General features: G+C 47.3%; 1 long non-coding RNA gene across 1 annotated transcript; it reads right to left on the bottom strand.

Moving 5' to 3' along the window:
* Positions 1 to 1,069: 1,069 nt before the first annotated feature.
* LOC130358673 (uncharacterized) lies at positions 1,070 to 19,025 on the bottom strand. The gene is made up of 3 exons (XR_008889610.1): positions 18,862 to 19,025; positions 18,475 to 18,629; positions 1,070 to 1,438 (listed from the first exon to the last, which is right to left on the bottom strand). It is a non-coding gene; the product is annotated as an uncharacterized LOC130358673 (long non-coding RNA).
* Positions 19,026 to 20,650: the final 1,625 nt, after the last annotated feature.

The following is a 20,650-nucleotide window of genomic DNA, read 5'->3' on the forward strand; positions in this document are numbered from 1 at the left end:
AAAATACACGTGTTATATTTATCCATGCTCTTTTCCTGAATACACTAGAGTGATAAAACTGAACGTGTCACATGTCCTGTCTTCACAGCCTTGTCCCACTTCTTCTTTTCTTGCCCCCTACTAAGTTCTTGTCTGCTGCTGTCAGGACAGTGTCTCACCGAGAACATGAGTAATAGCAAATCAATGCCAGGGTGGAAGAATTAGCTGTCAGTGTCATGCTTGCTCAGTGTCTGATGAGTCCTTTCAGTGCTAAAAGACTCTTTAATGCATTTCCCAGAGTTAGGTACACTGGGCTGAAATCATTGGTAATCACTGGAATGTTGTACAAATAAAAATAAATAAATAAATAGTGTTCAAATTAATCTACAATATAGAATGTATGCAGGACTATGGACTACATTATGGAAATATGCTTTAGCTAATCAATAATATAATACATTATCACACACATCAACGTTTAATATTAATGTAGTTTCTTCTGTTGGCTAGCCTTGAAGGTTACTCTGCCCCTAGACATCTTATCCCCTATCCATAGGACCCCCGCGATCTCCTTGCATTTGTTTAGAGTGTTGGGTGCAGCGATGGAGGCTGGTGATGTCATGGGCATGCCTCCTCAATGCAAGTCTATGGGAGGGGGCATCACGCCCAATGCATTTTGGAAACTGAACCATTAAGCAATACCATTGTGAACCAGTGATCTATTACTACAAAAGTCCCAATGAGAGATAAAAGGAAATGAGCAGCAGTGATTCAATAATCAACTTAGGCTTATATTGCGGAAACAGGGGCACAGAGCACAGTGCAGTGCAAACAGGGCTATGGCCATTTTGTGACACACACCTGCTTCTAATAGGCCAGTTAAAAGGAGAGAGTGGTATGAAATGTCCCTAGCCCTGTTTGCTCTGCACTGTGCTCTGTGCCACTGTATCCACAATAAAAGCCAAAGTTGATTTTGAATCCCCAGGTGAGTGCCTCTTATTTTCTTCTTATCTCTCTTTGGGATTCTTGTCATGGACTCTGGAGTTTGCAGAGCTGAGCACCACATACATGTACAGTATATATCTACTGCACCACATACAGGTATATATCTACTGCACCACATACAGGTATATATCTACTGCAGATTACTAGTTTAACCACCTCACTGCTGTTCTGATATCCTTTCATTACTTTGTCTGGAATCTTTTACTACAGATACACAGCATGAAACCTGGTTGATTCACCTTGTGGAAGGAAGAAGATTGGCAAAGCATGGCATAAAAGAGAGACAGAGACTATACCAATTATGTATGTATACAGTGGGTGAGGAGTGCAAAACATTCCTGCTACTGTAGATATCGGTACGGTCATTGGTTGAAATGTGCATTTTCCATACTTTCTTAGTGTACAATATGCCTTTAATGTTGTTGAATCAGTCTACAGGAGCCTCACATTTTCCCTACGAAGGGATGAAAGAGCTCCTAAGAAATAGAGGACTGTTATTGCTTAACATAAGTGCCTAAATGGCAAAGATACATTATTACGATTAAGATGCAAATTCTGGTCTTTTAGTTATGAATTGTAACTATTTAGTCTTGTCATATTCATTTCCCACATATAAGGCTAACCTAGTTGGTTTATAATAATGTAGGAAGTGCCAAGGGGCAACTCAGCTCACTCACCACACCGTAATGTAGTCCTGGGCTTCATAGGGAGAGAGCAGTCTGGAGCACGAACACACGGGCCGCTTCCCGTTAATGGCATATGGAAAGAAGGTGAGAAGTTCAGCTCGCTGACCAGAAAATTAAAACGTAACCTTTACTGTGGACGGTTAAAATCCATAAGGACAAAAACAACTAAATGATGAATAAAAACATCGCGCCGACGCGTTTCGGGCTACAGATGAGCCCTTAATCATGGCAATGCATAAGCGGACAGTGCCCGTTTATATATGAAATACCATATTGAAAACATACCGGAGAACCAATAATCTCGGAGTCCAGCGTCTGACATCAGATCCGGTCCGACAGGCGCGTCACAGCAAAGTAAGAACCGAAGTGGATTAATCGCTAGTGACAGCATACCTAAAATGCGGGCCGGCTGACGGCAGTCGTGGACAACGGGAACAGATAACAATAATTCAAAATGAATAAAGGTGAATATCATTTGTATATCTAAAACATAAGTGCACAGTGCAAAATATCCCTTCTAGGTTTGAGTATAAATAGAGAGGAACGGTAGGAGATCATAAAGGCTGCGGCAAATAAGTCGCCGCATGTAACCAGAAAAAACGCACCATAATCGCAACGACTAGTATGCGATTAAAAGAAATAATAATGATTGCACAAATGGCATAATAGAAACATATGGAGATGCCACGTTTGTGGGGGAGTGATACTACATCATAATGAAACAACTAAGGTAATGTATACCATTAGAAAAAAATAATTAAAAAAAACGCGTCGGCGCAATGTTTTTATTCATCATTTAGTTATTTTTGTCCTCATGGATTTTAACCGTCCACAGTAAAGGTTACGTTTTAATTTTCTGGTCAGCGAGCTGAACTTCTCACCTTCTTTCTAGTTGGTTTATAATGGACCTCTGAAGGCAGTTCTATTACATGACTTTCATGTATCAGTATCTATATATTACCTGGGGTGACAGAACAGGAATCTGTTCTATATTCCCTACTGGGAGTTTGTGTTTTGTATAGTCTGAATTAAGGCTTGCAGTCTGCTGGTTCCCACTGTTGTGAGCAACATACCAGCATTGGTTGCTGTGATGTTATGAGGACCGGCTGGCGGGCAGCAGGGCAAAAGACTTAATAGGATTATGGCAGGCAGATCAACATCAGTCTCTCTCCTGTCTGGTCACCAATCTCTTACATAGAACAGTTCCAAAACTATGAATGGAGCCCGATGAGCAGCTGGTGGATGACACAGAAGTGAGGAGGAAGGCAGGGCAAGAAATGATTCTTGCTTCCTTTCAAACTGCTTAGTATTAAAAGTGTGGAATCTGTAATGTTATATGCAATATAATAATAATAAATGCAATGGTCACAAATACTGACTGAGAAAGTTATATCACAAAAAGCGAGGAATACATTTGGGCTGTACTTCACAGGTATACATTGGATGGTGACATATACTGCAGTATACGTCACCATCCAATGTATACCTGTGAAGTACAGCCCAAATGTGATGTACAAACTTCTTCTGTTATGGGATGTTTTAAGATTGTAGGCTCCTTTTTTTGCTTACAGCATCACTGTCATTTGAATAAACTTAAAGGTGTAAAAAAATTGCATATCAAATGGCTCCAGAAAGTTAAGCAGATTTGTAAATTTGTAAAGTTCTTTCCAGTCTGATCACAGTGCTCTCTGCTGCCACCTCTGTCTGGGTCAGGAACTGTCCAGAGCAGGATAGGTTTGCTATGGGGATTTGCTCCTGCTCTGGACAGTTCCTGACATGGACAGAGTGTCAGCAGAGAGCATTGTGGTCAGACAGACCAGTTAATAGGGCGTGTTACAAGAAGCAAGTGCCATATTGTGATTTATAACTACGCAATGAGAAAGTAGAAAGTTAAAACTAATAAAAGTAGGTACATCTCCTTATTCTACTACCCAAGGTCAGTTTGCATAGTTTCAAGCATCACTGGGCGCTGGCCAGAACTAAGATGAAAGTTAATTGAAGCTAGGAATAAAAACCAGCCAACACCATCATTAGTTAGACTATATATAGATATATAAGAATATAGGGAACATAGATATCAAAACAATAATTTACCAACAGTTACGATGTGTGAACATAGACTTAGGCTCATGCATATGGCAACTTTATGTGCACAGACAGCATATTGGGTCTCTCTGAGGTAAAACCTGAAGTTTTTGTGTTCCATTACAAAATCTTTAACTGGGGTCTCTTTTTTTTTTTCAAAGTAAAATTATATAGCAAAAATAGGAAAGCAACTCTCTCCATACATGTGAAGGAGACCCTTCCTGGGTCATAGCACAAGCAGGTATAACAACTATAGGTGGATAATGCACAATGGTAATGCAGAAAATGAGTAAGAATTCCTATATCAAACAGTGGTTGACATGGGCTATCAAAAGACAATTGAAAAGAAGAACGAGGAAGGTCAATAGTGAAGGACTGTGTGGTTAGTCCGATTGTACCGAGAGGGAAAGAAGTACATAGAAGGGACAAAAAATGAACAATAAGGAAACTAGATATTTAGGAGAAATCATAGCATAGAAAAGGAGTGAGAGCAGGCAGGAAAAGAGAGTACATACCTCGCAAACTGAGCCAATACCAGTCACCTCCAGACCAGGGACAGCAGCGAAAATGAGGGAGATGTCAAGGAGTAGGGCCTAATTCACAGTACTAAGATCCCAAGTGTAAGGAATCATAATCTGCCGATGACATAAAAGTAAGCCATGGGCCCCATTTAGTTTGAAATTTGTCAATCGGTCATTTCGATTCAGCAAGTAACTATTCCATTCTGCATATACGGGAAAGTTCCTGAAGCAAGGACGAAAAGGTAGGGGCTTGGGGATCTCTGAATCACTGTTCGGGCCGCTATTAGCATAAAGTGTAGTAGACGGGCCAAAGATTTAGGCAGGGAAGGGTTGAAGATGGACAGGGGAGTCAGTTCAGGGGTTTTTAAGAGCATGTGGGAGTTTAGGCGAGACGTGAAATTAAGCAAGTGAGTCCAGAATGACTCAAGTACCGGACATGTGAGCCAAATATGGGTCATTGTGCCCCTTGCCTCTCCACATCTCCAACACACATCCGAGGCCCCAGGGTAAATATGAGATAATAAAGCAGGTACTCTATACCATCTAGTTAATACCTTACGCCATACATGAGATAGTCGTCCTGTGACATAGAGAGAGCGCTCTCTGCGCTGATCATTCTTCTAGGGGCTGACGACGAGGTACAGAGGCGTTCAAATCCGGTCAGAGGCCGATGGAGAGACAGGGAGTGTTTGTGAATGTGATAGAAGTGACAAAGTTGCGTATATTGAAAGTGATGTGCTGATGTAGGGGGGTAACCATTACTCAGTTCTCCTAAGGGTTTCACTCCTGTCTCAGTCAGTAAGGAGTGAAAGACCGCCTCCTCGGAACGGTGAAAGGACAGGAAAGTGGGAGACTGAAGGGCCAGAGGGAATGCCTTATTACCAAAAAGGAGGATCGTGAGAGACTAAGGAAGAGTGCCTCAGGTAGGAGGAGATATGGAGCATGAGATATGGAGTCAATAATTGGCGGGTTGTTATGGGGGGATACGGGGGAGTGGGGTATGTGTAACTGTCCATAGTATAGCTCTGGGGTCCTTGCCAGATATTTCTCATTCCAGGGATACCCATTGTTTACTCTTGAGGCTATGAAATGAATCTAATACTCTGGTCAGGACCGCAGCGAGGTAATAAGAGATAATAACAGGGAGGGTTAGACCTCCTTCTACCTTTTGTCTGATAAGAATGGATCTAGCCAGTCTAGGACATTTATGCGTCCAAATGTAGTCTTTCTGCAGGGATGAGACCTCACGAAAAAATTAACGAGGTATGTGGGTAGGTACACCTGCAAAAAGATAAAGAAGGTGTGGGAGCACATTCATTTTGAAAACATTTATTCTGCCTAACCATGAGACATCATTTCGTTCCCATTTGGTTAAGTCGGATTTCAAGGTATGTAGAAGAGGGGGGAAGTTCAGATGAAACGTATCAGCTGGGTTAGCCAGTACCTGGATACCCAGGTATGTCAACGATTTCGACTGCCTTTGGAAGGAGTACAAAGCTTGGAGCGTCTACACAGTGTGTATAGGGAGGGTCATGTTGAGAGCTACACTCTTAGAGGGGTTTAGTTTGTAATTGCTGTGGGACGAAAAATAGGTGAATTGTGGCCATAAGGGAGGGTAGTGAGGTGATAGGAGAAGAGAGGAAGAGAAGAAGCTCATCAGTGTATGCTGAACATTTGCAATGGCACGAGGACAGTTGCAATCCACTTATGTGGCGGAAGTCCACAAGGAGATGCTCAGTGCACAATACATACAGTAGTGGAGAAAGGGGACACCCCTGCCTCGTGCCATTACAAATGTCGAAAGGGGGGGGACAAGTGTCCGTTAATTCGAATTTGGGCTTGGGGGTGGGAATACAGTGCCATAATGCGTGACTTCATAACGGAACCCAAACCTATTTGGCAGAACGTCACTTCTAAAACTCCCCAATCCACCCGATTAAAGGCCTTTTCGGCATCTAAGGAGAGTTGGAACATAGGAACATTACGTGATCAGACGCTGTGGAGGACAGAAAAGACTCGGAGAGTATTGTCTCTGGCCTCCCTACCTAATAAAGTCAACTTGGTCTGGGTGAATGAGGGATTGCATATGTTCAGTCAACCTGCTTGCTATGAGCTTAGCAAACAATTTGGCATCGCTATTAATCAGTGAGATAGGGCGGTAACTTGGGCAGAGTAAGGGATCTTTACCTTCTTTTGGGATTACTGTTATGAAGGCATGCAAGAAGGAGGGAGGGGGTGGGGAGTCACTAGAGATGGAGTTAAATGCAGAGAGAGGTCAGATCCAAGTGTTTTATAGAATTTCGCTGTGTAACCACCAGGGCCCGGACTCTTGCCAGCCGACAAAAAGGAGATCGCTAACATCAATTCTTCCGTGGAGAACGGAGCCTCCAAAGATTGGATCGCTCCCGGAGGAAGGTTAGGAAGCGCTGTTGAGGCAATATATTGCTCCAGCAAAGGAAAAGTTGTGGTGGAAGAGGCCAGGATCTGAGGTTTAGGAGGTTATATAATTCAGCATAATAACTACGGAAAGCAGACAGTATATGTGGGGTGAGATGGGAGGTCGAGCCTGTGGGGGTGCGTATTGCCGGTAGAAAGAGTGAGGATTTCTTCACTCTAAGCTCGTTAGCCAGTAAGTGACCAGATTTATTCCCCTATTCATAAAACAACCTACCAGTGACCTGTTTGCAATAGCGATGGCTTTTGTTTAAGTTCTCTAGTAATTCGTGATGCACCTTAATAAGTTCACGGAACACTCCGTCTAGTTGAGATTGTTTGTGTTGAGTCTCTAGTGTCTGTAGCTTAGCCGCTGCTTTCCTCTTTAGTCACGCTCCATGCTTCATCAAAACCCCTCTTAGTATGCATTTGAGGGCTTCCCATTTCACCGTGGGTGAAAGATCGGATTGGTGGTCTTGATGAAAGTGAGATATGGAGTCCTGAAGCTCCTGGAGGCAAAGGGCGTCCATGAGGAGAGACTCATTCAATCTCCACATTGAGTGGGGCTTGGCAAAAGAGGGGAGAGTAAAGGTGAAAAACACAGGGGCATGGTCTGAGAGGGTAACTACTTCTATGTTAGTGGATAGAACAGAAGGTAGGAGGTGGTGCGGACAAAAAATATAGTCTATTCTACTATATGAATGTTGGTGGTGGAAGTAGAAAATGTAATCACGGCCTTGGGGGTGGTGAGCCCTCCAGACATCACTGAGTGTTGCTTACGCCTCAGGGCATGGAGTTTGTTGTGAGATATATAGGAGTGACCAGATGTCGTGTCAATAAAGGGGAAAAGTGGGAGATTGAAGTCCCCACAGAGGAAGATAGGGCCCGTGGCAAAAGATGCTAGACTGTCAAGGGTCTTTAGCAGGAAAGGTATCTGTCCCTGATAGATGGAAGCTATGGTTATACGTTGACCCGAGAGTTCACAACGATGAGACGCCAGAGAGACCCCATTCGTCTTTGCCTCAGGATTAACAATATGCAACCATTGTGAATAATATCTGTCACTAATACGTGGGAGATGTCCCAATTTAAATTGGATCTCCTGTAATGCCAGGACATGCACTTTCTGTCTATGCAGGGAGTAGAGGGTCTGTGCTCTTTTTTCTGGGGAATTGAATCCCTTCACATTGAGGGAGGCCAGTTTAATGCCAGCTGCCATGGTAGTGGAAAAATATGGGACTACACTCACCAAACGATCTGGAGGTCACCGGACTGCCCAGCCCACAAAGTCGAGACAAAAATAGGAGTAGAAGCCTGCAAGAAACAAAATTCATAGAAGGAGCACCAGGAAAAGAGTATTTCCATGGCGAGCAGAACCATACAAAAAACGTTAACAAACTGCATTTACAGGGAAAAGGTCAGGGCCATACGGAAGCTAAAGGAACCTCTACATCCAGATAGGGATGGTGCGGGTCATTATGGGCTGAAGATTAACTACTTGAGCAAAAATGCCCTATGTCTGCTAATGGGTGTCACGATTCGGCTGGCTGGAGGTGGATCCTCTGTGCCAGAGAGGGATTGGCGTGGACCGTGCTGGTGGACTGGTTCTAAGTTGCTACTGGTATTCACCAGAGCCCACCGCAAAGCGGGATGGTCTTGCAGCGGCGGTAGCAACCAGGTCGTATCCACCAGCAACGGCTCAACCTCTCTGACTGCTGAAGATAGGCGCGGTACAAGGGAGTAGACAAGAGCAAGGTCGGACGTAGCAGAAGGTCAGGGCAGGCAGCAAGGATCGTAGTCAGGGGCAACGGCAGGAGGTCTGGAACACAGGCTAGGAACACACAAGGGAACGCTTTCACTGGCACAATGGCAACAAGATCCGGCGAGGGAGTGCAGGGGAAGTGAGGTATAAGTAGGGAGTGCACAGGTGAGAATACTGATTAGGCCTGCTGCGCCAATCAGTGGCGCAGCGGCCCTTTAAATGGCAGAGACCCGGCGCGCGCGCGCCCTAAGGAGCGGGGCCGCGCGCGCCGGGACAACACAGACGGGGAACGGGTCAGGTACGGGAGCCGAGATGCGCATCGCGAGCGGGCGCGTCCCGCATCGCGAATCGCATCCCGGCTGGGAGTAATATCGCAGCGCACCCGGTCAGCAGGTCTGACCGGGGCGCTGCGAATGAGAGAACGCTGCGAGCGCTCCGGGGAGGAGCGGGGACCCGGAGCGCTCGGCGTAACAGTACCCCCCCCCCCCCTTGGGTCTCCCCCTCTTTTTGGAGCCTGAGAACCTGAGGATAAGACTTTTGTCCAGGATGTTATCCTCAGGTTCCCAGGATCTCTCCTCAGGGCCAGAATTCTCCCAGTCGACCAAGAAGAATCTTTTACCTCTGACCATTTTGGATGCTAGAATCTCCTTCACAGAAAAGACGTCAGAAGATCCGGAAACTGGAGTGGGAGAAACAACTTTGGGAGAGAAGCGGTTAAGGATGAGTGGTTTAAGGAGAGAGACATGGAAGGCATTGGGAATACGGAGAGAAGGAGGAAGAAGGAGTTTGTAAGAGACAGGGTTGATCTGGCACTTGATTTTGAAAGGACCAAGATAGCGTGGTCCCAGTTTGTAACTGGGGACACGAAAGCGGACATATTTAGCGGAGAGCCATACCTTGTCTCCGGGAGCAAAAATGGGGGGAGTTCTTCTTTTTTTATCAGCAAATCTTTTCATCCGGGATGAAGCCTGTAAAAGAGAATTTTGGGTCTCTTTCCATATGGTGGAAAGATCACGAGTCACTTCATCCACAGCGGGCAAACCAGAGGGCAAGGGAGTAGGGAGGGGAGGAAGAGGGTGACGGCCGTACACCACGAAAAATGGGGATTTAGCAGAAGATTCGGAGACTCTGAAGTTGTATGAGAATTCGGCCCATGGTAGAAGATCTGCCCAGTCATCCTGGCGGGAGGAAACAAAATGCCGTAAATAGTCACCCAGGACCTGATTAACTCTTTCTACTTGCCCATTGGCTTGGGGATGATAAGAAGAAGAGAAGTTTAATTTGATCTTGAGCTGTTTACAGAGGGCCCTCCAGAATTTAGACACGAATTGGACGCCTCTATCTGAGACGATATGCGTGGGCAAACCGTGAAGGCGAAAAATGTGTATAAAAAATTGCTTTGCCAACTGAGGCGCTGAAGGAAGACCAGGAAGAGGAATAAAATGTGCCATCTTGGAAAATCGATCAACGACCACCCAAACAACTGTGTTGCCACGGGATGAGGGCAAGTCCGTAATAAAGTCCATACCAATCTGAGACCAAGGCTGTTCAGGAACAGGCAGAGGATGAAGGAGACCAGCAGGCTTCTGGCGAGGAGTCTTATCCCGGGCACAGACAGTACAGGCCCGCACGAAATCAATAACATCAGTCTCCAGAGTCGGCCACCAATAAAATCGAGAGATGAGTTGCAAGGATTTTTTGATGCCCACATGGCCTGCGAGGTGGGAGGAGTGTCCCCATTTGAGAATCCCGAGACGCTGGCGTGGAGAAACGAAGGTCTTCCCTGGAGGAGTTTGCCTGATGGAAGCTGGAGAAGTGGAGATCAGACAGTCCGGAGGAATGATGTGTTGCGGAGAGACCTCTACTTCAGAGGCATCAGAAGAACGAGAGAGGGCATCGGCCCTAATGTTCTTGTCAGCAGGGCGAAAATGGATTTCAAAGTTAAAACGGGCAAAGAACAACGACCACCTAGCCTGGCGAGGGTTCAGTCGTTGGGCAGACTGGAGGTAGGAGAGATTCTTGTGATCAGTGTATATGATAACTGGAAATTTTGATCCCTCCAGCAGGTGCCTCCATTCCTCAAGCGCCAATTTAATGGCCAGTAGTTCTCGATCCCCGATGGAATAGTTTCTCTCCGCCGGGGAGAAGGTCCTAGAAAAAAAACCACAAGTCACAGCATGCCCGGAAGAATTTTTTTGTAGAAGGACAGCTCCAGCTCCCACTGAGGAGGCATCTACCTCCAATAGGAAGGGTTTAGATGGGTCAGGTCTGGAGAGCACGGGAGCGGAAGAAAAGGCAGACTTGAGATGTTTAAATGCGTCTTCCGCTTGGGGGGACCAGGACTTGGGATTGGCATTTTTCTTGGTTAAAGCCACGATAGGAGCCACAATAGTGGAAAAGTGTGGAATAAACTGTCTGTAATAATTGGCGAACCCCAAAAAACGTTGGATAGCACGGAGTCCGGAGGGGCGTGGCCAATCTAAGACGGCAGAGTTTATCTGGGTCCATTTGTAGTCCCTGGCCAGAGACCAAGTATCCTAGGAAAGGAAGAGATTGACATTCAAAGAGACATTTCTCCATTTTGGCATAAAGTTGATTGTCACGAAGTCTCTGAAGAACCATGCGGACATGCTGGCGGTGTTCTTCTAAGTTGGCAGAAAAAATCAGGATATCGTCCAGATAAACCACAACACAGGAATATAGGAGATCACGAAAAATTTCATTAACAAAGTCTTGGAAGACGGCAGGGGCGTTGCATAGGCCAAAGGGCATGACCAGATACTCAAAGTGTCCATCTCTGGTGTTAAATGCGGTCTTCCATTCGTCCCCCTCCCTGATGCGGATGAGATTATAAGCACCTCTTAAGTCCAGTTTGGTAAAGATGTGGGCACCTTGTAAGCGATCAAAGAGTTCCGAGATAAGAGGTAAGGGGTAGCGTTTTTTTACCGTGATTTTATTAAGTCCGCGGTAATCAATACAAGGACGTAGGGAGCCATCTTTTTTGGACACAAAAAAAAAATCCAGCTCCGGCAGGAGAGGAGGACTTGCGGATAAACCCCTTTTTTAAATTCTCCTGGATGTACTCCGACATGGCAAGAGTCTCTGGAGCAGACAGAGGATAGATTCTGCCCCGGGGTGGGGTAGTACCCGGCAGGAGGTCAATAGGACAGTCATAAGGCCTGTGAGGAGGCAAAGTCTCAGCTTGCTTTTTGCAAAAAACGTCAGAATAGTCCATATAAGCCTTAGGAAGACCGGATACAGGGGGAACCACAGGGTCACAGCAAGGAGTACTGGGCACCGATTTAAGACAGTCCTTGTGACAAGAAGTACCCCAGTTCTTGATTTCTCCTGTGGACCAATCAAGGGTTGGGGAATGGCGTTGAAGCCACGGTAATCCAAGAAGAATTTCAGAAGTGCAGTTGGAGAGGACCAAAAATTCAATTTTTTCGTGATGAGGTCCGATGCACATTAGGATAGGTTCCGTGCGGTAACGCACGGTACAGTCCAATCTTTCATTGTTAACAGAATTGATGTAGAGGGGTCTGGCGAGACTGGTCACCGGGATGTTGAACCTGTTGATGAGAGAGGCCAAAATAAAATTTCCTGCAGATCCGGAATCCAAGAAGGCCGTAGCAGAGAAGGAGAAGGTAGAGGAAGATATCCGCACAGGCACAGTAAGGCGTGGAGAAGCAGAGTAGACATCAAGAACTGTCTCATCTTTGTGCGGAGTCAGCATACGTCTTTCCAGGCGGGGAGGACGGATAGGACAATCTTTCAAGAAGTGTTCGGTACCGGCACAGTACAGGCATAGGTTCTCCATGCGGCGTCGTGTCCTCTCTTGAGGTGTCAAGCGAGACCGGTCAACTTGCATAGCCTCCACGGCGGGAGGCACAGGAACGGATTGCAGAGGACCAGAGGAGAGAGGAGCCGGGGAGAGAAACCGCCTCGTGCGAACAAAGTCCATATCCTGGCGGAGCTCCTGACGCCTTTCGGAAAAACGCATGTCAATGCGGGTGGCAAGATGAATAAGTTCATGCAGGTTAGCAGGAATTTCTCGTGCGGCCAGCACATCTTTAATGTTGCTGGATAGGCCTTTTTTAAAGGTCGCGCAGAGGGCCTCATTATTCCAGGATAATTCGGAGGCAAGAGTACGGAATTGGATGGCGTACTCGCCAACAGAAGAATTACCCTGGACCAGGTTCAGCAGGGCAGTCTCAGCAGAAGAGGCTCGGGCAGGTTCCTCAAAGACACTTCGGATCTCCGTGAAGAAGGAGTGTACAGAGGCAGTGACGGGGTCATTGCGGTCCCAGAGCGGTGTGGCCCATGACAGAGCTTTCCCAGACAGAAGGCTGACTACGAAAGCCACCTTAGACCTTTCAGTTGGAAACTGGTCCGACATCATCTCCAAGTGCAGGGAACATTGCGAAAGAAAGCCACGGCAAAACTTAGAGTCCCCATCAAATTGATCCGGCAAGGATAATCGTAAGCCGGAAGCGGCCACTCGCTGCGGAGGAGGTGCAGGAGCTGGCGGAGGAGATTGTTGCTGGAGCTGTGGTAATAGCTGCTGTAGCATCACGGTCAGTTGAGACAGCTGGTGACCTTGTTGCGCTATCTGTTGCGACTGCTGGGCGACCACCGTGGTGAGGTCGGCGACAACTGGCAGTGGGACTTCAGCGGGATCCATAGCCGGATCTACTGTCACGATTCGGCTGGCTGGAGGTGGATCCTCTGTGCCAGAGAGGGATTGGCGTGGACCGTGCTGGTGGACCGGTTCTAAGTTGCTACTGGTATTCACCAGAGCCCACCGCAAAGCGGGATGGTCTTGCAGCGGCGGTAGCAACCAGGTCGTATCCACCAGCAACGGCTCAACCTCTCTGACTGCTGAAGATAGGCGCGGTACAAGGGAGTAGACAAGAGCAAGGTCGGACGTAGCAGAAGGTCAGGGCAGGCAGCAAGGATCGTAGTCAGGGGCAACGGCAGGAGGTCTGGAACACAGGCTAGGAACACACAAGGGAACGCTTTCACTGGCACAATGGCAACAAGATCCGGCGAGGGAGTGCAGGGGAAGTGAGGTATAAGTAGGGAGTGCACAGGTGAGAATACTGATTAGGCCTGCTGTGCCAATCAGTGGCGCAGCGGCCCTTTAAATGGCAGAGACCCGGCGCGCGCGCGCCCTAAGGAGCGGGGCCGCGCGCGCCGGGACAACACAGACGGGGAACGGGTCAGGTACGGGAGCCGAGATGCGCATCGCGAGCGGGCGCGTCCCGCATCGCGAATCGCATCCCGGCTGGGAGTAATATCGCAGCGCACCCGGTCAGCAGGTCTGACCGGGGCGCTGCGAATGAGAGAACGCTGCGAGCGCTCCGGGGAGGAGCGGGGACCCGGAGCGCTCGGCGTAACAATGGGCAGGAGGCAAAACGAAACAGTAAACAGTAGGAGAGAAATACAAAATAAGTTGCATATAGACATGTATGAGACTAATGGTGAGAAAATAACAGTATCAGATTGGAGACAGAAGAGCAACGGCTTACAGTGTATGATATTATCAGGTACTTTGAGTTATGGTAGGGGCTAAACCCAAACTAGGATGTGGACTAGGTGGTTTCACAGGAGGAAGTCCCGAGGCAAAAGGCCCCTCAGAGGGACTCCTCACGGGAAAGACCTATGTGGGATTAGAAATATACTTAGAATCCAGGAGTAAGTCAAGTCTTTCTCTTCTGTCTCTGCGGCAGATGTCTGCCTAGCAGAGGGATGGCGATGCTTAGGGGTCATTGGGGGTAAAAGTGGAGGCAGTTGAAACAAACAATCCCAATCCAGCAGCGAGACAAGAGGAAGGCGGAAAGCCGTCAGGAATCCCGGTAGATCCTCCGGACGGCAGAGGGTAGCAGCAGTAGTCCCATACTTCGCTGCAAGGGAGAATGGGTACTCCCATCTATAATTGATTTGAGCGTTTTGTAGCATTTGTAGTAGAGGCCTAAGAGCAGCCCGCAGCTTCAGAGTGCATACTGAAAGGTCTGGGAAAAGCTGAACTGCAGTCCCATTATAGGAGAGGGTCTTCAGTGCGCGCACTTTGAGCATTATTTCTTCTTTTTGTTGGAAATTATGTACTGGAGCATCTCTTTAAAAAGTCTTTGCACAGTACTGGCAATATCTTGGGGAGGAACATATTCTGGGAATCCCTTGATTCTAATGTTGTTCCTATGGTTCTGATTGTCAATATCATCCAGGTGCTCCACAGTCGCAGCCTGCTGTAGGGAGAGGGATTTTGTGGCGTCTTGTAGCGCCTGGACTTGAGAGGTCACTGAGGAGCGAAAGTCTTCAAAGTTCTGTACTCGAGACTGTAACTTAGAGACCTCCGCTTTGACCTGCTTGAGATCCTGTTGCCACGCTGATTTCCAGTCAGATGCCATAGAAAGTAGATCATTTTTAGAAGGTAAGAATGCCAGAAGAGCCTGCAGTTCCAAAAAGTTCTTAAGGGTGTTAGCAGCCATTTCTAGGGATGGCAGATGGGGAACAGGAGTCGCCCGCACAGACTCACTGAGTACTTCATAAGAATTGTGCGATTTGCGGGGGGTAGAGCGTCGGGGGGGGGGGGGGGGGCACCCCTTGCACTATCCTATGAGTCATCAGAAGAGGACCGGTGGGGATCAGTATCCATAAGTGCAGCATGCTTCTTAGGTGTCTTGAAGAGCTTTTTCTTGGCTGGGGGACTATCTTACCAGAGTCCCGGGGTGTCGTTGCCCTCTGTGGAATCATGTGAACTCTTTTTGTTTTGGGAGTCATCTGAGTCCATTGCTGATATAAAGACCGTGACCACTTGTGCTGGCAGATCCGGTATTGGCATCATAGAGCATGGGGAGGCAGTTTTAGGCAAAATGGATGCCTTGCAGGAGGACGGCATTTGAGGATCCACCAAAGTATCAGGAGGGGGAGTGCAGGATGTAGGTGTTAATACTGCACTCCCTGGTGAGAGGGGATCAGCAGGGACAATAGCGGTACTGGGAGCTTGAGAAGGCTGTGCAGCATAGGTGAGGGAAGCCGCCATTACAGGAGCCCGGGCGTCTATCCCAGGGGCCCCTTCAGAAGTGCTGGAGACTATGCAGCTATTCACTGTGGCGAGCAGGCCCCGCTGCCTGCACTCCGATGGCAGTGCCGGAAAGTCCTCTTCCTGTGTGTGCAGTTCCGTGCGCAGAGTAGATAGCGGGGAGGGAGAGCGTACCTGCTGGTGATCTCTGGCGGGCTCCCGGGAGTATGTGCGGGGACGCGAAGCAGTGAGTCTGGTCAGCAGTGGAGGTGGGTCACTCTGCGCTGTTGCAGCAGTGGGGAGAGATGCGACCGTAGTCAGGTTCCAGCAGTGTTCCAGTGTCTGGTGTACTGGAGGCCGTGGCACCGGGCCCGTGGGGACTTTCAGGGGTGCGAAATAAGATGGGATTTGGCCAGCAGGATCCCTCCCATAGCCTAAAATAAGCCCATAAAGTAGCGGCCCTGCCAGGAGCTCTCACACCCTGCTTCTTTTCTCCAGCGTGCCGAGCCCCGCCTTCTTAACTGGGCTCTCCACCTACAATGTGACATTAAAAAAATACTAATGATTTTTTATGGGGCAGATGAGCCTTTGGGTCCCAGCTGGCACCAGGGCCTAGGTAAAACTGCTACCTTTGCAATCCCTTTAGCTATATCCCTGGCACTCATACAGAAGGACAATATTCTGCCCTATAGCAATGTGTCTATAGTAAAATACCTCATAATACAGCATGCTATGTTGGATGCTATGAGTTTTTGTCTCACAGATCACAGTTGTGCAGGATGAAAGGGCTGGATAGGGCCCGGACAGGGTATTTTTGTCCAATTCTATCTACAGTATCAGTAAATTGTGACAAATGATTATAAGAAGTGTGAGTGATGTATATAATTGGTGCAGTGCTGCCATTGTTGATAGAATTTTTTTTCCAATAAACTTGCACCCCCTTGTGGTGCCCTAGGCAGCTGCCTAGCCTGCCTGTTCCTTGTCCTGGGCTTGGCTGAGCAACACTGTGAGAACATTTCTGCCTGTCAGCAGTTCATTCTCAGTGTGTAATAGTAAAGAGCTCCAATGGCAAGGTGTTTGGAGAATAGTTTCCTCCTATTGACCCACATAGATATCTGTTACGCCTAGCACTCCGGGTCCCCGCTCCTCCCCGGAGCGCTCACGGCGTCTTTCTCCCTGCAGCGCCCCGGTCGGTCCCGCTGACCGGGAGCGCTGCACTGTCATGGCCGTCGGGGATGCGATTCGCACAGCGGGACGCGCCCGCTCGCGAATCGCATCCCAGGTCACTTACCCGTCCCGGTCCCCTGCTGTCTTGTGCTGGCGCGCGCGGCTCCGCTCTCTAGGGCGCGCGCGCGCCAGCTCTCTGAGACTTAAAGGGCCGGTGCACCAATGATTGGTGCCTGGCCCAATTAGCTTAATTGGCTTCCATCTGCTCCCTGGCTATATCTGATCTCCTCCCTTGCACTCCCTTGCCGGATCTTGTTGCCTTGTGCCAGTGAAAGCGTTTAGTGTGTCCAAAGCCTGTGTACCTGAACTTCTGCTATCCATCCTGACTACGAACCTTGCCGCCTGCCCCCGACCTTCTGCTAGGTCTGACCTTGCCTCTGCCTAGTCCTTCTGTCCCACGCCTTCTCAGCAGTCAGCGAGGTTGAGCCGTTGCTAGTGGATACGACCTGGTTGCTACTGCCGCAGCAAGACCATCCCGCTTTGCGGCGGGCTCTGGTGAAAACCAGTAGCCTCTTAGAACCGGTCCACTAGCACGGTCCACGCCAATCCCTCGCTGACACAGCGGATCCACAACCCGTAAGCCGAATCGTGACAATATCAAACTCCTCTGGACAGTGGATGAAGCCTCCTTATGCAAGATTTTTGGTAATTCCATACATTTCTCTCTTCAAAGCGCACCTCATGACAGACAACTTAGTTTACTGTTTGGTAGCCACGTTGGTATCACAGGGCTGGCGTTGACTGGATGCTAAATACTAAAAACTATATCTATGTTAAAATTCTGTATGTCCATTATCAGGCACACGTTTTTCCTGGAGCAGTGCTCCCCATTGTAGAAGTTTTCCAAGCACTAGTTTGGTCACCACTATTCAAGGCTGGAGGACTCACTGCTTCTCATTCTACCAACAATGCCCTCGGCTTAATAAGATAAATTAATAAGGATGGTTCTGGAGCCTGAGCACATCTCATTCTCAAAATAAGTAAAACAGACACTGACTTCTATTAAGAGGATGATCCCTGTCCTCCTCCTTTATTCCTTCAATTTATAGCAGATTACTGTAACGGGATTGTGCAGTCATCCAAACATGCACTGAAATAAAGAATGGGTAGGAGTCTTAAAAACATCTTTCCGGCTCAGGTTTAACGTTACCCCCTCCAATGCTTGTCACTGAAAAGAGCCCCTCTGAATCTGTTAATCTGTTTCTAATGAAAGCCGAGGGGGAAGGAGTTTTTGTGTATATTAGCTGATGTTCCAGTCCATTCAGAGTGATCACTGGGAAAATCCATCTCTGTGGGAAGGGACATCATAGTAATAATTTGGGATAAATACTATTTTACGTTAATTTGATGGACATTATTTCATGGATCAAATCGTATATTGTACATTGCAGAGACAGAGCTGGTGTAAAGAGTGTTACAGGCAATGCTTTTTGGAAAGAGCATGAAAGAGTAAATTAGTTTTCCTCCAGAAGGAAGACAAACTCTTTAATGTTTCCTAAGGAAGGCTTCTCTGTAAGTCAATATCTCATTTACAATGGCTCATTTACTAGGAATAACAGCTAAACAAGATACACCCATCTGTAGACAGTGTTGTTTTGGAGTTTTTGCTCCTCATGTACAGAGTGTGGGTTTATTGGGTGAGATGCAAGAAGATGCAACTGTGTCTAACATATATACATTATATACTTCATTAGAAAATTGTATCTCCTTTTTATAGAAATCATGAAAAAACAACACTAGGGGTCCCCATACCATCCAGAACACAATCCTATCTGGCTGCAGCATCATCTTTGTCCAAGCTGAAGCACAGGCTGGGATCAAAGTCCAGTGAGGGTGGGACTAGCACTCATCCGTGCTCACTCCTGTTCTATCAGACCGCAGAAGAAAGGCGGGGGATACAGAGCAGCCTGCAGTGATTGGATGAAGAAAACAAGCATTTAGGAAGGAAGAATGACAAAGCAAGTGAGCAACAGAAAGAAGGTATTTGTGAGAGCAATATAGATGCTAGACACATAAAAATTATGTGTACAGTGGTCCCTCAACATACGATGGTAATCCGTTCCAAATGAACCATCGTTTGTTGAAACCATCTTATGTTGAGGGATCCGTGCAATGTAAAGTATAGGAAGTTGTACTCACCTGTCCCCGCCGCTCCGGACCGTCACCGCTGCCCTGGATGTCACCCTCCGTTGCTGTCGCCACTTCCCTGTGGTGTCCCCGACACTCCGGACGTCTCTGCTTCTCCGGGATCGTCGCTCTCACGTCGCTGCCATCACGTCACTATGCACGCCGCTCCTATTGGATGACGGGACAGCGCGCGCGGCGACATTATGACGATGACGAAAAGCATGTCGGGGCCATTGTATGTTGGGGCCATCGTAGGTCGGGGGGGGGGGCACTGTACATGATCAGGATGAAAGACTGAGTAACATAACTTTTTTTGTGTGGGATATGACAGGTACTCTGTAAGATCACTGATATACCTTTTTACAGCAGTCATTAGGAGGTCTTATTCTAACCTTCCACCTTTTTTAACCCCTTAAGGACCAAGGTCCTGCTCCCGTGATATAACGCGGGGTTACATGGTAACGCCGCATCATATCACGGTGGGCCCGGCATTATAGTGAAGCCGGGACCCGCCGCTAATAGCGTGCAGCGCCAATCGCGGCGCCGCGCGCTATTAACCCTTTAGCCGCGCGCTCAGAGCTGACCGCGCCGCTAAAAGCGAAAGTAAAAAGTGCCGGTTAACTCAGTGGGCTGTTCGGGATAGCCGCGGCGAAATCGCGGCATCCCGAACAGCTTACAGGACCTGCCTCCTCGCTGTCCGATCGCCGAATGACTGCTCAGTGCCTGAGATCCAGGCATGAGCAGTCAAGCGGCAAAATTATCGATCACTGGTTTCCTATGAGAAACCAGTGATCAATGATAAAGATCAGTGTGTGCAGTGTTATAGGTCCCTATGGGACCTATAACACTGCAAAAAAGAGTGAAAAAAAAAAAGTGAATGAATATCATTTAACCCCTCCCCTATTAAAAGTTTGAATCACCCCCCTTTTCCCATAAAAAAAAACCCAGTGTAAATAAAAATAAACATATATGGTATCACCGCGTGCGGAAATGTCCGAATTATAAAAATATATCGTTAATTAAACCGCTCGGTCAATGGCGTATGTGCAAAAAAAATCCAAAGTCCAAAATAGTGCATTTTTGGTCACTTTTTCTATCATTTAAAAATGAATAAAAAGCGATCAATAAGTCCTATCAATGCAAAAAAGGTACCATTAAAAACTTCAGATCACAGCGCAAAAAAATGAGCCCTCATACCGCCCCATACACAGAAAAATAAAAAAGTTATAGGGGTCAGAAGATGACAATTTTAAACGTATTAATTTTCCTGCATGTAGTTATTATTTTTTCCAGGAGTCCGACAAATTCAAACCTATATAAGTAGGGTATCATTTTAATTGTATGGACCTACAGAATAAAGATAAGGTGTCATTTTTACCGAAAAATTTACTACGTAGAAACGGAAGCCCCCAAAAGTTACAAAACTGCGTTTTTTTTTTCAATTTTGTCGCACAATGATTTTTTTTCCGTTTCACCGTAGATTTTTGGGCAAAATGACTGACATCATTACAAAGTAGAATTGGTGGCGAAAAAATTAGCCATCATTTGGATTTTTAGGTGCAAAATTGAAAGAGTTACGATTTTTTAAAGGCAAGGAGCAAAAAACGTAAATGCAAAAACGGAAAACCCCCGGTCCTTAAGGGGTTAAAGTGCAACTGTCTCCTTGAGTAGGCTTATGAAGCTGTGCACAGTGCACTAGTGCTTTACAAGCCTATTCTAGGCATACCTTTGCAGAAAAAGGCTCAGTTGCAACAGCTGGAGGTCCACAGTTTGGAGATCCCTGCTTTTCTTGACAAATGCC

The sequence above is a fragment of the Hyla sarda genome, chromosome 2, assembly GCF_029499605.1.
Source record: "Hyla sarda isolate aHylSar1 chromosome 2, aHylSar1.hap1, whole genome shotgun sequence".
NCBI classification, from domain to species: domain Eukaryota; kingdom Metazoa; phylum Chordata; class Amphibia; order Anura; family Hylidae; genus Hyla; species Hyla sarda.